The sequence below is a fragment of the Dipodomys spectabilis genome, unplaced genomic scaffold (assembly GCF_019054845.1).
Source record: "Dipodomys spectabilis isolate Male_0828 unplaced genomic scaffold, ASM1905484v1 ptg000014l, whole genome shotgun sequence".
Classification (NCBI taxonomy): domain Eukaryota; kingdom Metazoa; phylum Chordata; class Mammalia; order Rodentia; family Heteromyidae; genus Dipodomys; species Dipodomys spectabilis.
The window spans coordinates 1,489,114-1,489,764 of NW_024870691.1; positions in this window are offsets into that span (position 1 = coordinate 1,489,114).

Here is a 651-nt window from a genome sequence, read left to right on the forward strand (position 1 = left end):
CAGGTGGGCAGAAAAGGCAACTGTTCAATGACAGGGTCCAGCCTCTGGGTTCAAGCCCCACAACCAGCACAAACTAAACAAACAAGCAAACAAAAGCAACACAGATATTTCTTTGGGACCCTCCTTAAAAGAGTACTCCTTTAAGAGAAGAGGCTCCTTTTGCTGATCATACTCACTGGATCCTGCTTTTTGGAATCCTTATTGCTAAGGAGAACTCAGGACCAGACTAAGGAATTGATAACTGACTCCTGCAACAAGAGGATCATCTCAGGAGTGAAATATCCACACATAAGGCACTTTAAAACTTCTATGTCTTTGTTTCTTTGCAGTAGAACACTTTTAAAGCAACGCTATTTCTTTTTGTTCTATGCTGGCCTTCAAATAACACATTATTTCTTTTTGTAATAATCAACTAAAGTTTACAGAAAAGTTTTATATGAGTAAAGAACACACTCGAAAAAGTCAGGGACAGAGTTTCCTTCAAGCCTTGGGATTGTTTTCTTGTGCAGTAAAAAGGAAAACACATATTAACTTGAACTTTGTCATTCCTCTATGTTCCATTCCTCTCCTGGGATCAGTTTCCACATCCAGTAACCGTTACTTCCAGTAACAACAAATGGTGCTGCTTGAGGTATAATGAACAGGATTCAT